This window comes from Metopolophium dirhodum, chromosome 7, assembly GCF_019925205.1.
Source record: "Metopolophium dirhodum isolate CAU chromosome 7, ASM1992520v1, whole genome shotgun sequence".
NCBI lineage: Eukaryota > Metazoa > Arthropoda > Insecta > Hemiptera > Aphididae > Metopolophium > Metopolophium dirhodum.
In genome coordinates this window covers 5,213,644-5,230,725 of record NC_083566.1, presented here as the reverse complement: position 1 = coordinate 5,230,725, position 17,082 = coordinate 5,213,644, and the positions used below count along the sequence as shown (strand labels likewise).

General features: G+C 32.4%; 1 protein-coding gene across 2 annotated transcripts in view; it reads left to right on the top strand.

Moving 5' to 3' along the window:
• Window positions 1–682: 682 nt before the first annotated feature.
• LOC132949763 (junctional adhesion molecule A-like) overlaps window positions 683–17,082 on the top strand; it is a 349,991-nt gene continuing 333,591 nt past the window's right edge. For both annotated transcript variants that reach the window (XM_061020827.1, XM_061020828.1), the window contains exon 1: window positions 683–1,298. The gene's annotated coding sequence lies outside the window, so the exon portion shown is untranslated. The remainder of the gene's footprint in view (window positions 1,299–17,082) is intronic.

Sequence of the window (17,082 nt, the reverse complement as noted above, 5' to 3'; positions counted from 1 at the left end):
TATTATAATACGGTGCAATTTAATAGAATTACCGCGAAGATGTAAAAATTTGATACGAAATGTTCGCCGGCCGCCCACGATATAATAATATTATTATACCAATGATGGTTACCGCACAGGCGGTTATTATGTTTTTTATTCGCGGTCACGAAGTTCGGAAGACACGTGCGCTAGTGGAGTTCACGTAGAGTGCTAAGCATAACGCTAGCTCGCAATCGTGGAACGCAGATAAAAAAAAAATTTTAAATTAAATCGCATTAATTCCCACTCAAATCAACAACTCTCCCCGTCCACCATCGCCCGGGTCCAAGACAGCTCACAAAGTTTCTCCGGACCCGTGATATTTCGCACACCCCCGCTCTCTCTCTTTCTCACTCTCCCAAGGGCCGGACTAGATATTATTGTGTCTTCGCCCCGTGTCGACGATAACGTTTTGATCCGTGTAAAGTGTTGGGCGAGAAGGGGGAGGGGGGGGGGGGTGCCGGTGTTTCACTTGTTTTTGACCGATTTCCGCGGACTCGAATCGTCGGGCGGCGGGCGGGAGGTGGCGTGGACGAGGAAAAAAGGTGGAATAAATAACGGCCGAAATTGACGTGCGCGTACGGTGGCGCTGTCTGGATCGGCCGCGCCGGGCGCACGACCGCTGTCGCTGTGGCGTTTACCGGCGCAATACCGTGTTACCCGTGCGTCGGTCAGGTCGGGCATTGTACGCGTGTTTGGCGGCAAGTGCACCACCGCTTTCGTCCGCTCGCCACCCGGCGCATATTATAATATAATATTATAATATTATACAGGCGACGGGGGCAATATTTATTGCGATAGGACGTAGTAACGGTCGATCGCACCGCTTCGTATCGCCCCGCGCCGTCATCGAAATCCGTTTTGTTTTCCTCGCGCCGTTTTGCGGTTTTTTTTTTTTTTTTTTACTCGTCGTCGTTTGCCGCGTTTTTCGCGTTTTCCGTTCGACGTGTTCGTGTGTGAGCGCGTGTCCTTACGACGTACGGTACCGAGTGATTTCGCCGCCGTCGACGCGATAGAACACCAAACTGAAATAATTCGTGTATGAAAAAAATAAATACCAATTCGTTAATTGATATCGTACGCGGGTGTGTTGGTTGTACGGCGCGAGTGTGTTTAACCGAAGACGGCGATATACGATACGGTTACAATATTATAATAGTCGTGTTGCAGCAAAGGTGATATACCAGCCGCCGCGGCCAGCTCAAGTCCGGTGAAATGACAAACAGCAGTTTCGGCTGAGTCCAGTGCACTGCATCTGTCGTTCGTTGCATTGCAAGGTACCTTACACGTATCCGTGGGTATACACACGTACACACTCATACACACACACACATAAAACTATCATGTTATACTGCAGTTTATATTATAATAAATAATAATATTAATAATGCATGCATTCGTTGCACTCGAGGATAATATAGGTATATTGCATAATAATAAAAATAATAATATTATTATTATTATTATTATTATCATCTTCGTTCGTAAATAATTGTAAATGGGTTGGAGACGATTGCGTGAGGAAATTCAGTTGAATTGTACATAAGTAATTTTCCATTTGTCTTTAGACCTGTCAACGTGTGACATTATTCATAACGACTATAAACCCTCTTTAAATGCAGCACGAACGTTTCGAGCGTTTACCGTTCATGTCGAAAAAAAATCATATTTAATATTAAATTGGAAGTTATTTTCAAGTGAATATGCGTACCTACAGCTCATATTTTATTTTTGTAGTTATTGATTCGTTTTTTTTTCTTGTTGATAGTATTTCGTTTAAGAACCGCCAATATTTAGTTTAACGTCAAAATAATATGCTAAGATTATACAAGAATACGTCAAATTCGACTTAACACTTTTTCGGTTGTATAAAAAATATATTTTTTTTATATTTTTACGACGTATATATATAGGTATACCTATCCTATCTACATACTTACAGTGTATGTGAAAATTATGAAGATTGGAAAATCTCAAAGATATTGTTATATATTATAACGGTCGTCGGTTTTATAAATGTATGGTATTTAATATCGAACATGAACCAAAATCATCGGATGAACAAACGTTTAAACTAATCCCGTAATATAATAAAACTCATTTGTCACATATTCTCAAAATTTGGTCAATGAATCGATAGCTGCTAATGCACTGAATGAGAATGACATTATTATTTATTTTATCACTAGCGTAATGAATTAATATTAATAGCGGCGGGATAGTGTGTTACAAACATCCCGAAACAAACGTATTTTATTTAAGGTTAGTTTGTAGTTATTGATATAATTATTAATCTCCTTAGTCCATATTATGAAATATAATCCATACTACAGACTTCTAATAGTTGACGTTAAATTATTTTATGCAGATCCAGAAATTAATGTTTTATTTCATGGGTAGCTTGCGTTACGTAACTTTATTTGAATTTACAGAAAATGAATGCATTTCTATTAAATCGTAATATGGTTATTGTTGGTAATGACTTATCGGGAATGTAAAAATACGATGAATCAAATTTTCAAGCACTGAATAAACTGAGTAGTTTATTCAATTTTGCTGATAAGAGATACTTAAAGATTAAATACGTGATGTCTGACGTTGTACCTATAACAATGGACGAAAGATAAACACAGAACAGTCTTCATAAATAAAAGTAGTTCTCGTAAAAAATACAATAATATGCATTCAAAATATAATGATCTAAATATAAATAAAACAAATCCAATCAATATAATATACTATAATATTATATAAAATAATAAGTATCAAATAATAAATATCAAAATCAAAAAATGATCAAAAATGTATTGTTTAGGATTTGAAAATTAATTTGAGATTATTTATCAAATTATTATCTGTTATTATTATTACTGTTTGACATTTTAAATTTAAGAATAAATTATTGTACCAAATAACACCTAGTTATTATTATTTAACATTCAATTAAAATAAAAAAGATGTTTAATGATATTGTTAAATGGGACCTATTGCATTTATTAAATGCCTATTAATGACGTTCACACACGTACGCATAATTAATATTAATTGATTTTTAAAATAATTTTTTCGGATTTGCGTATGCTTTTTTTTTTTTTTAATTTTCGTATTTTACAATAGGTAATGAATGGAATTTCCGCTCATTCAACAACGTACACAATATATCAATAAAAATATTTACTAATTGCAATTTTAAGAATTTATTAGTAATGAATTTTTCGAAAAATATAATTAAAATATTCAGTAGATTTGTTGTATACGTCATAATAATTCCTATACATGTGTGATTTTAGTTTACTAACTAGATAGGTACCATTTAAAATAGAATAAGCTGGTTTGTAATTTATATGTTATTCTTATTTACATTGATTTTAATGCCCGTAAACCAATTTATTTGATAGGATATGTAAATATTGATGACTTAAACTATTATTTTAGTCGTAAAATAAAATATCATAAATATAAAGTAATTACATATTATATTTTTCATTCTAGACGTCCGTTGATATTTGCTTTCTCCAACAGCTAATATCATGAATTGATTGAGTAAAAAAATATAGCATTGAGTTGATGTTTCTAATAGATTTGTATAGTAGTTAAATTACACAGGTACACCCAAAAATAAGTCAGTGTGTTGTGTGTGGTATGAGAATTGTGATGTAACATTTTATGATCAGCTCTTAAAGTTATTAATTATAACTAGTAATTGTATTTTATATTTTAATTATTTGTATGAAGTAATATTAATTTGCTGCTCAAACAATGAACTATAATAAAGCCTACCTAATTATCATAACAATAATTTCTAACATTTTTATGACGATATTTTAGTCATTATTCACTGAAACTCAAAAACAAATAAATAAATAAACGACGAGTTTCTAATATCATAATATTATTATAATATATTGCAACTGTGTCACAAAGTTGAACTTGAGAGATGTAGCGTTTTTTTTTTTTTTTTATTAGTGTTTGTTTTTTTAAGTAGATTAACTATTATGGCCTTTGTATTGTGTCTGTATCCATTATGTTCATAATATTATTCTTTTAAACAGAATTCGAACTTGTTTATTCCGTTCATTTTAAACTCTAGAACCTTATCGATAAACAATTTGCACTATTCCTTGGAAAATCAGAATTCTCAAAAAGGCACGCACAACGTCGTACTATTAAGTCGAGGTTGGAATTTATTTCTAGTAACACATAATTCTGGGGTGTTATTTTTATTTCAGCTTCCGAGAACCACGTTCGCTAGTGAAATAAAGGCCCATAACTTGTTATCTTATCTTTTCACTGTCCATACCATTAGCTTTTTTTATTTATTTTTCCTTGGCAATAAAAAATAGGTAAGGCATATAACCAACGTGTCCGGAAACGTAACGGGAATACTCAAGCACTTTGTGGATGGAGTGAAAAAAATAAAGCGAAAGGGATGATATTAATTTTGAAAACGCACATAAGGGCGCGAAGAAACAAATGCGGCTACAAAGTTTTTAACGAGTTCTCGGTCTCGTATTTTTGATTCAAGCAAAACAGAAACCAATTAGAAATGCAAACGCTTTCGCATAACTTCATATTGGCACTACTTGGGGAGTAATTTATCTGGTAAGTCGTTTAAAAACAACAATTTCCGGTCCAACTTTCTCGTTAATGGATATAAAATAAACTTTTTATAACCAAGTTATCTATATACTATGAAGTCTGAATATTATTTGGTGGCGTATTTAAATATTTATGTTTTTATGAAAAAATAAATTTTCATGAAGACTATTTATAAACACAAATTAAAATAATCAACATTTAAAAATATTTCTTTAAAATTGTTCTTAATTAACGAGTTTTCGTTATACTATCCACTTTTAGAAATGTATTAAAATGTAATTTATGAAACCAAACATGACGTAAAAAATATGAAATAAAATTATTTAAATTGCGTTATACTGTTTAGCTTTTATGTTTGAAAAATAGGATCTTACGTTCATTAAAATAAATGATCTTCAGCCGAATGAAATGAATTATACGTATTATAAATAAAATGTTGCTCGGCGCAATGTGAATTAAATATACAAGTGTAAGTAAAACTAATAATTTCAAAACTGTCTCAAATACTACATTTTAATTAACAGTAAATATGACGTGCACAATTTTAATAATTATTATAAATGCGATAATACTAGTTTATGATTTTATACGTTCAATGTAGTTAGGTTCACCATATATTTTTAAATGTCATCAATAAGCAATATATACCCTACTAGGCTATTAATTTAATATTATATGATTGATTGTATTCAATAATTAAAATAATTTCCTAAATATTTTAATCGATCACTTTTTGTAGAGATCATTCAAGACAATTTGCAGAATAAAACAAAGTAATTTGAAATTCGTATCTAAAAACAGTTTGGTTAACTATAATAATATGATTTATAATAAAATTTGTTGGTATATAGTTTAATGAATAGTTTGAGGTTTTCGTCGTGTGATTCGCAAAAACGAATTTGATAAAGATAACAGAAACTGATAAAAAAACGAATCCTGTTCAGGCAAATAAAATACTTGAAATGTCAAAAAAAAAATTCACTATGGATAGGTATAATACTAAAAACATTTAGAATGGCAAAAGACAAACAATATTATTGGTAAAACAACGACCGTCGTAATAAATGAAACCTTATAAAAGTCAAACGTTCAGCATAACAATATTACCTATATTGTAACACCCGTTCGAAGTACCTTCAATCAATGAATAATAATATTGCCTGCGTGTACTCTTCAATTACTTACCTACTGTATTATTAATAAGATGTTTCATTACATTTCACGTGGACAATAGTGTTGATTGAAAAATGTACAGGAGACGTGCGTTGTTAAATCGTATCGTCGAGACGGAAAAAAAGTGGACAGAGGTACAATTTATATTATTGTAATCAAGTAAACTATTTTTTCTTATTACCGTTGTTATTATTTTTCCACGTCCACGTGTGTATCGTAGCAGTAGTCGTGTGCGGCATTTAAGAGGGTTCTTCTCTCGTTTGAAGTATATCCTACTGAAATAACGTTCATTTCCCAATCATTATATCGCATAAAATATAATAAAACATAAAGTGTATACTTTTAAGGGATGTATTTTTTCACGCGAACACATTTAATGATCTTCTCTATTAAAACGAAAAATAAAATTGTACTTTTTTTTTATGCGCTAAACCGGGGGAAGTGGCATTGGCTACATAGATAATAATTATGCGAATAACTCACATAAAATAAACTTGATAACGTACAGTGTGTACATGCATGTTATAATATTATGCTTAAGTTTTTTTCGAAATAATATTTTTTGCACACATAAAAATAAAATAATTTTTTTCGGCCTCCTTTTTTCATAACGGATATCTGTAAAGCTGGGAATGAACTTGCAGATTTTTTGCGTTTTTTTCGATTTTTTTTTTCAATTTAAATATTATAAGTTCTATATTTCATTTAATATTTGATATTATCAAGTCGGAACAACACAGATATGTTGTATATACTTATCTACACTTCGTATTAAAGATAACCCCCCACTTCATATTTTTCATTTAAGTATAACTCCGATGCGGAATATGTTAGAATGTTTATTTTTACATTAAACATTTTTAATTTTAATTCTTAAAAATTGTTTTTTGTATTATTATTAACAAGTATTTTCGTTAAACTATCGACTTTTACGAGTTTATAGCTAGTATGCAGCATGATAAATAAATTCCTTACAGTACAGTAAGACCTTACGTTCATAAAAATAAATAATTCTTTATCTATAGCAATGAATATTATATAATATTGTAAACAACGAAAATCAACAGAAAAACAACCAACAATATAAATTTTTTCCCGAACTAACAGTTTTCTTAATTATAACGGTTTCAGAAGATCAGCTATTGGCTAAATGTGTGGCTGAAGGTTGACACCATCACAGTAAAACCTTGGATCCAACTGACCAAAACGTACCCAGACAAGCACGACGCCGCGCCATAAATGTGAAAACAAATTATCCGGTTCAGTTGGATTTTGACAAAGTGGCCATTTCCACCATCTACCCAACAATACTGCTGTTGGTGGTGTCACATAGACATATTTTCGACACTGTGCGAGTCGTAGGGAACTTGTAAAAATGCAAATGGTATAGAGAATTCCACCGGAATAGTTGTTTTACTTTCACCGTGGCTGTTAGGAAACCATCCGGATTGCGTGGGACCATCGCTTGAACCTAACCAATCTTTTAAACTAGTGACGTGTCCTGGGCGTCGCTGACAAAATGCTTAAGTATTCAGCTATCCCACGCAACCATCGCCCGAAAAATGTTTCACGTGACGTGTATAGCTGAATACTTAAGCATTTTGTCAACGGCGCCCTGGACACGTCACTGGTTGAAAAGATTGGTTAGGTTCGGGCGATGGTCCCACGCAATCCGGATGGTTTCCTATCAGCTTCGGTGAAAGAAAAACAACTATTCTGGTGAAATTCTCTTTACCATTTGCATTTTTTCAAGTTCCCTACGACTTGCACAGTGTCCCCGTCAATACGACACCACCAACAGCAGTCTTGTTGGATAGATGGTGGAAATGGCCACCCATCACCGAAGCCATCCGTTAACGGCGACAGTCGCTTTGACTTCATCAAAATCTGACTGAACCGGATAATTTGTTTTCACGTTTATGTCGTCGTGGTTGTCTGAGTACGTTTTCATCGGTTGAGTCCAAGATTTTACTGTGATGGTGTCAACCTGCGGCCACACTTTTGACTTATCACCGATCTTCTGAAACCACTGTAATCGAGAAAACCGTCTGCGTCAAGGCGATACCGCAGTCTATCGGACAGGGTTTTTTATTGTTCGTCGGAACCATAGATTTACAAGACTTTGGCTTTTGTTTGTATTATTATTCCTATCATTTTTTCTACGAGCGGCACAATCTTCTTGGTGATTATTTTCGCCACGTCTTCGTGGGCCGCTTCGTCAAACCCATTATGTATACCGCAGCCGTCTGAGATCTGTGGACTTCCGGTGTGATCCTTGTCGATCACAGTTATGGCTGGTATTCCCACATTACTCGTCGCCGACACAGGTCTGATCATGTTGGTGTCGACTCCGTTGTCATCCAATTGAGCCGGAGAATCCCATTTGGTGTTTATGATGCCGAAGTCGTCGTAGTTTTTGACAAACGAGTCTATGGCTACAATTACATAATCACAGTTTCATTTTAGTAATACATTTTTTTCAATATGATTATTATTATTATTATTCTCAATTATTCAGTGTCCTCATAGTTTGCACCAATTAAACACGAATTATATGCTATACTTCAATCGTGTTTAATGTGGCAAAAACTTTATTTTTAAAACAAAACACTTCATTTAAATGCAATTGACAAGTACAATTTAACTAAAAAGTTTTTTTAGAAAAAGTTTTGTATTCGTCAACAATATAAAATTCTTTAATCAGCGTATACATTTAACAAATTTAATAACAGTTTAATTGTATTTCGTTTTTCCCTAACTTAATTTTCTGTAAATTTGTATATTATTTTATAAAAATATGATTATCGATATTTATTATTTCCATATAAATTGATCAAAACAAATATTATATTTATGGATACATTACCAGAATCATGGCGGACTCCAGTCAAAATATTTGAATATCTGATTGGTTGTGCACAAAATTCACACACAGAACCAAAAATAATTATAAATATTATTGAGTTAGGCATTTTTCAGCAAGTATATTGAAGACAAAATCAATATTAAGTACAGAAATATTTATTTACAACACCGCAATCTTATAACACAAATTATAATGGGACTAATCTTATCTCACAAATGGTAATCAAACAACTTCGAGTTTCCTTGGCAATTCTAAAGTTAAATAATTCGTATTGCATACAATATAATACAACTATTATTTATAAATATTATAACATACTTTTTATTAATAAAAGGCAATATTTGTGTTGTGTATAAACGATCCATAGCCAAGTATTTATTCTAATATTATATTTTTGCTATAAGTAACAGAAAGAAAAAATGTATTAAAATTGGTTGTAAAAATTTGAGACTTGTATTTTATACTTGGTAAGAACAACCCAAATAATTGTGTTAAAAATCAGTGCAGTTAACCAGTGGCGTACGCAGGATTTTTCAATAGGGGGGCTTGAAAATTAGTTACAATTTTATTTTTGTTTTGTCCAGTCTAATAACTTCAGATGTTTATTCGAGGTGTTTTAAAATGTTTGTAACTTTTCAACTTTTCTGGTAGAAAAAATGCTCTGATTATAAGCTTCGATGCCCAATGTATGTTTTAGGAAGCAAATTGGATCTAGTTGGTACTTTTAGCAGGTCGAAATTGAAAATGCTCAGTGCTTTTTAAAATAATTAGAGAAAAAAAAATTTAAAAGAAATAAAACCAGCTTGGTTATACCATCCTCATATGGATTGTATTTGATTAATTAAAATTTTTTTTCTATAAATGTCAATAAAAAATTATTTATCCGGTCAAAATGCTTAAAAATGTTATACGTAAGTTTTTATTATAGGTAAAATATTAACGATACATAGGTATCATCGTTATTTTTTATAGGCATTTAAAGTTCAAATTTCGTCAAAACCACAGTTAATTTGTATGGCTAGACAATTTAATACAAGGTCTTTCATACAAATAGTTCATACTTTTACCGAAAAATTACAGATAATTTTAGGAAAATTGGTATGCTGCAAATACAATTTTTTTTCAAAAATGAATTCATTCTGGTCAGATGTATATGGAATTTACGTCTTGCTTACTATAGTTGATAGTTGAAACTTGATAAATATTTTTTTTTAAGTAATACGGGCAATGAGGGAGAAGGGGTAAATCCATGGGCATTTAATTTTTCACTATCAACCTCGTACAAGATCAGCTAGAATACTACAATAATATAATATCTCACTTAAGGGGATTCCATACCGTGATTTTCTGTTTTTGTCTAACACACGCGCGACATAGGATTTTTGACGGATTCTTTGCCAAACATATCAATTGATCTAATGAAGTGATGAGAATTCTGAAAAAAGATTTGAATTTGTTGTCAAGTCTACTTGAAATCGACTTTCTCACAATTTTGATTGTTTGATTTTAGCTTCTCCAAAAATTGAAATACAAAAATGTTTAAATACTCTTTTTTAATATGACGTTTTCTGGAATTTGGGGGATAATATTAAAAATGTGGGAAAGTCGATTTCAAGTAGACTTGACGACGAATTCAAATCTGTTTTCAGAATTCTTATCGCTTCAAAAGATCAGATGGAATGTTTGGCAAAAAACACGTCTAAAATACTATGTCGCGCGTGTGTTAGACAAAAACAGAAAATCACGGTATCGAATCCCCTTAAATATTAATTTTATAACCAATAGCTCCAGTTAAAATTGCTTTAGTGCATATTAAAATATTTAGGTTAGGTAGGATTTACGGACGTTTAGTGATCAACCAGTTGGACGAAAATCCACACTTCAATCGCAAATTATTGGTAAAAGTTAAATCTATTTTTAGCCGGTCGGGTACAAGTGTACAACAGTGCTCTGCATATTAACAAGTCTGTTGCTATTCGAATACATAAAATCGTTTAGAGGAATGATAATTTTGGGATGTTAGTCTCCCTAGGGTGTACAGTATTTGAGGAGTTATCCGTGGTCGCTAAATCAATGTTTACATAATATGTGTTTGTGAGTTGTATATATAATTGTGTGCCCATTGGTCAGTTTTTCACACTACAAACCTCCTACTGGCAAACTGCTGGCAAGAAATCAAATATTTCGCTAGTCGTGAGAGTGACGGTGTTGTCTGTAAAAGTGGAGCCAAAAAATAGGTTTAATGTTCTAACTGTCACTATACTGACCATTATAAAAATGATTTTATGAAAAAATAATTCAGAGTACGATATTTACCATAAAAATATGAAATTATTTAATTTTTAATTACTCCTCAAGTATACAATATAATATGTAACAAGACATTAGGGAAGCTCACAAAACGAGCGTGCTAAATTCTCGGTTTCTAAACGTATTTTAACACGGTGCAATAAACTATAATTCCAAATATAGTTTAAACAGAATTTTGTAACCTTAACACTTTGGTAGTATATTTTGGCTAGTATGAATCTATATTAAATACTTAATACTTATACAATAATTTTATTATCTTAATATCATAAATGGAAAGTAAATATCTTAATATTATCAATCTTATAACTAAGCACAGTAACTACGGACATTAAATAAACACCTTAAAATAAACAATTCTAACTATGTGTAGATAACTAACGAATGGACTGACACAACGGGGATATAAGGTGTTCTAAATATATGTTTATAAACCTACTATATACTTACTAATTGCACCTTAAAATTATCAATTTTATCATACTTTGAAAACTATAATAATCAATAAAATGCATCCACGACAGGGGAGTGCCCGAATAGCCTATACAAAACGCCGTGTGATCATAATAAATTATTATAATAATGTATACGCCTTACCGGTAAAATAAACCCTTGAGTGGAAGATATAATAAAAAGGTCGTCTAAAAAAATGTCAACTTGATTTTGGTTTTAAATTTATATGCCTGATAAAACAGTTTTATCACTAAAATGCTCAACTTTATTTTATTTATTTGTTAGAACATAATATTAGGGTATTAATATAAGGTACTTATATAATTTTTTGGAATTTATAGTAAGTTGTATTATTTTTATTCAATAACACAAAAGAAATTAAAATACCGTTATTGCATTTTTATAAAAGTACAACTTTTTATAATATTATACCGTAATAATCGTATTACACCTGACGTTGTGTAGTAAATGCAACCCATAATATTATTTTACGTTATTCAAAATAGTATGCGAATTGGATATAAAATCAAATTAAAAAGACCCAACCAATAGAAAATAAATCGTTTTTATAAAAGGTTCTCATTTGATCAATTATTTTTGTTTTAGATTTGATTTATACGTTTACATTTGCCAAGTATTAAGTAATAATCTCTATGTATGCTGCATTTTATAAAGTGAAGAGGACAACTGTGTTTTTATAAAATATTTTTCATTATATATTTTACATAACAAATAGTATACAACAGATACTTATATGTATCAATACAATGTATCAGTAGTATATTTACAAATTTTGATAAATAATATGTTCAAATTTAATTGCTTTATGATGTCAGTAAATGTTGTTCCCATATTAAGTTATTATCATTAATTCTATAATTCCATCCGCGTATATGCGTTTATCTCAATAGTATATTGTTGTATATTGTCATAATACAAAAACTCAATCTACACAATATTAATAGTTATAAATGTAGGATGATTGTATTAAGAAATTCCAAACAAAGTTTATATTTTATGAGAAGGTCTTGTCAAATTGTAAATGGTGATACTTTGTACTTAAGGCTCCCGGCCCCAATGTAATTTTGCCGTAAAAAATACAGTCAACGGGAATAATGATCCTGTAACGTAGAATCAACCAAATTTGATGATTTAAATTTTTTAATTAATAGAGGAAATAATTTTGTAGCCCGCGCTGAACTCCGTTTTTTAATATTTTAATTTAAAACTTTGCAATAGATCTATATAAAAAATACAATTTTAAGCTTTTTTTACAATTTTTTTTATAACATTATTTAATATTCAATAAAGTATCAAAGTTTTATGAGGGTTATACAAATTCTTCTTCTTAAAGATAAAAAAAAAGCTATCCATATCCGAAAATTCTATGAGGCCCTGGAGTTTTTCCTCTGAAGTTATTTTTGTTAACTTAATACTCCGACCCCCCCCCCCTACTTATGTATCTTACAGTATACGAGTGGAAAAGTATTATAATAACGTTGTCATTTTTGTTAGTATAATACACCAACCCCCAACCCCCTATTATATATCTGACAGTATAGAAGTGGAAAAGTATTATAATTACGTTGACAATATAATTTTAAAATTTCATACATCGGTGGAATATTTGGAGAATTGGCACCATATTATCTTAACTTGTAAACGACGTACCTTCTATGTAATAGCACAAACATTTTTGTTTCTATCATAAATAATTATCATTAATCATTGTTTATATGTTTTGTACAAATTATAACATAATAATTGATATGGACACATTAGAATAATATCGGATCATACAATTTTTTAATTATTTTTCTTGGAATATTGTTGTGCCAAATATTGCCACGCCTGTCTAAGATCTTTCTCTTTGTACATCACTGCATGACTATGATACCAATACAGTTTATTGGTATCATAGTCATGCAATTATTGAATAAATCATTTATACTTTATCATTAAACCGTAAGTCGTTAGTATATGTAATATTTATTATTTTTTGTAATTAAATGAAAATAATTAGTTTATTAAAGCTATTGAACCGTCTATTATGGTCAGATTATTGTGAATAATTGTGAGACAGGTTAAAGAAAAAAATACAAGTAGGCATATTACCTAATATTACTATTTGATTTAATAAATAATTTGTCTTACTAGGACAACCACATCTATAAATTATTACAACATTATTTTGTTATCAAGAATACGAAAACATAATATATTATTATTCCTTGCACTGAGTGTGACGGTTTTATTTGGCGTAAATATTCCGCCGATGAAGAAATGAAAATGATGCATAAACACGTCACTTCAATTTATTTGCTTTAACGCAAAGAATTTGAAAATAATATGAAATTAATTTTGACGTTATTTGAACATAAAAAAAAAAGTTACAACCAATGACGGAGCCGATCCCTTAAGTAAATATGGCTGACACTCAATAACCTTCCGTTTTATGAACAAAATATATTGATATTAGCACAGTCACGCTGTAAAACATATTCGGTAAACAATTGGCCAAATTCTATAGTGCAGAATATTGCTATACAGAATATATTGTTGCATATATACATATTATATAGTAATATATTTATTCCAATCATTTGCAAGACTAATATCTCTGAAAGTTTGAAGAGTAACAAGGCTATAGTACAACGTTTTTAAGGATGTTAAATCATGAACAATATCGTTATTTAGAAGAAAATATTATACAAGAATGTAATATATTATATTTTTTAAATTAGAAATGCAATTATTATCATTGATGTAATGTGTATTTTATTTGACATCCGAAACTTAAATTCACGCTGTCATCAGCTGTACAATCACAAATAAGTGTCGGCTATTTAACCGCTACACTTAATTGACTTTGATTTAATGTGAATGCTATTTCCCATGGCTAATATGTGACAAAATATAATAAACAATATAGGTACGCTACAAAAATATATAGTTATTATTGTTTATTGAGAATACAACAATCACTACAATAATAGTCCAATGACTACCATCGATGCGACGTACCTACACATCCACCTACGTATTTCATGCAATTCGACGACGGTCGAGTCTTCGTATATAAGTAACAAATCATATTTTTTAGTCAACATTGCTTTAATGAAACCAATGCGCACTTTTCCGGGGCAGACTTAAAACGTAACTCTGACGTTGAAGCAGTCGCGTGGAATTCAACAGAATTATCCGATGGCGCGACGAAATGCGTAGGTCTCGCTCCAATAATGATTAATTAATTGTTGTCAGTTTTCAGTTTTTTAACAGCTGATTATTATTAGGTAGGTCCCTATTGATAAAAATATGATACACCAATGCGCACTTTGCCGGGCAGGTCAACAACAACAACAGCAATTACGACGTTTCCCGTTTAAGCCGTCGTGTACACAGAAATAGACGGTGTGACGAGACGCGAGGTAGTTATACCTTATACTAGTTTGATTTCGGGGGGGGGGGATGGGGAGGGTGCGTTATGACGTGTATCATGTTCAACAGAAAATTATTATAACAGCATCGAGACCGGTGGTATTACGTCGTAGCTATACACATTTGTGGCGTTATTGTCGTCGCACCGCTGTGTTTCGGGGGCGAGGGATAACGTATTACAATAAATTCTCGAGTTTCATATTATTATTATTATCCATTTCGCGTTTGGTGGCGGCGGTGCTTTCTTCGACGGCGGTGCGTACGTACCACCCTCCCCTCCCCCCTCCGATTCCTCTCGTACCTATATAATAATAATAATATGTAAACATAAATAAAATTGATGACGACATTTCAATTCACCCTCACGGTTTCGGCATTGCCTCGGGGCTTTCCTTCATTTGTCAGCGTCACGTTTATCTGTCTCACGCATGTGGGGCATCATCATCCGCCGCACATAAGTATGGGTATACCTACCTACTACGTCGTTATTCGGTGGCGCGCGTGCGTGGTGTTGCCCACCGCCGAACGTCGTTACACTCGGGCGTGCGAGTTGATTAATATTTGCGATGTGAACCACTCGCTCGAAGAGTCTTTTGGCCGGCGTCGCAATACATATAAACATATTATGTGTGTGTGTGTAGTACGGGCATAATGTGTGTGAGAAACTTCATCCACCGACGAGAGACTACAACACGTTGCTGACAAGCCGTAAAGCGATACTGCTACGTGCGGTACGTACTTACCCCTACAGCTATATAATGGAAGCACCGGTGCACGTTTACGGATTATAACGCGGCGGCTGCGGTGACGGTGTCGGTGGGTGACAAAAATATTATAATATCAACATAATAATGTATGATATCATGCTAGGCTTCCATAGGCGAATAACCGGTGAAAAAATGTAATTACCGCGACACCGAAGCAAATTTTCAGCGTGGCACGTGTTTTTCACCAATTTTTTTCCTTCCCGGCACCACTAAACCATTACAGTATACTATGGTTGTAATGTTCTAGATGAAACCATAATATTATATACCTATATTCGTAATTACGACGACGAGTTTAGGAGAGCTGCAACCAAAAATATTACTATTTATCGTCTCGTCGTCGTGCAGGATAAACTAAAGAACGTTCCAAAAAGAATGCACCAATTTTCAATGACTAAAACTTAATTTAACAGTGACACAGACAGATTAAAAATATTTCACGAATCTTTACAATTCTACATACATGTGGCCACCGCCCGTCTGTAACACGAACAATATCGGTATTCCAATTCCTCCACTTTGGAAGTTGGCACCGTGAATGGTCGAGGCTTCCTAAATCAACACTATCTATAACGCTGAATAGGTCGCGCAGATAACCAAGACCAGCACCTCGATTCCTGGCTCTCAGGATCACCAAATGACCTCACACTATGAGACTTCTTTGTGTGGGACCATGTGAATGATAAAGTCTTTGTTCCGCCATTGCCAGTTTTACAATGTCCTGATAAGTCGGTGAATTTCTTTTTAAAATGTAAATTGTTTAAATATAATTATCATCATCGTCACCGTACCACGGCTATTGTGCTGTAATTATAATATTTAGGCGAGAGACATGTTATATTTAGCAGCCTCAAAATCGAGAGTCCACTGCGCACGATGGTCGATGATGCCGACGACGACGACAAGGAATCTCGACAAACGTAAATGAAAACTGAGTCGTAAAACGGAAGGAGTTGGGAAGGGTGAATGATTTGTTGCCAGGGGACGGCGTGTGTGGCGGGATGGGGTTTTGAATCTCGGTTCTCGTCAGACAAGTGCCCTATGCCGAAATCGTTTAGTCGTGTTAAACCATTTAAATGGCTCGTTTGTTCAACGCTCGTCACACACTAACACACACGCCGTCGAGTGAGCTAGAAACACACGAATAGTATCACAATATGGATTTTGGCCTGCACTTAGATATACAAATACAATGTTGAGCGTTTGTGCACACGAGTAAACGGGATAGGTATATCGATAACAATAACGTAAGAAAATTCGTACATTTAATTTTTGGCGTATTCTACTTGTTTTAAAGATGAACTACGCAATAATAAATAAACAATGGTATAATACGCATAATATGGTAGAAACGTCATAAAGTAATAGGAACAATAGATGTATGCATGAAAGGTCAAATATATTATGCAGGTCGAATGAGAATCTGTGATTCCGTTTGTTATATTATATCCGATT